Source organism: Nannospalax galili, unplaced genomic scaffold, assembly GCF_000622305.1.
Source record: "Nannospalax galili isolate Female #2095 unplaced genomic scaffold, S.galili_v1.0 scaffold395, whole genome shotgun sequence".
NCBI classification, from domain to species: domain Eukaryota; kingdom Metazoa; phylum Chordata; class Mammalia; order Rodentia; family Spalacidae; genus Nannospalax; species Nannospalax galili.
Window position 1 is genome coordinate 601,502 of NW_008335527.1, and position 327 is coordinate 601,828.

A 327-nucleotide genomic window follows, 5' to 3' on the forward strand; every position below is an offset into this window, starting at 1 on the left:
GCTGAACCATCTCTCCAGCCCCTATAATGTACCTCTTAAACATGCTGCTTTTCATCTTTCCCCTAAGGCCCACCTAAAACTTCACACTTTTTCTTTCCTCCTTAGTGCAAGTAAACAGGTTCACCCAGTCTTCCATAAGCAATGTGATAATGTCATTTGAGTTCCAAATATGGTCTCTTTAGGCCAGGCAGGTGGTGTACACCTTTAACCCCACCAGTGGGAAGGAGAGGCAGAGGCAGGCAGACCTCTGTGAGTTCAAACAAACAAAAGCTCTCTTCAATAGGAACTTTTTCTTCTGGTGACTTATGGGAACCTATCTGACCCCGT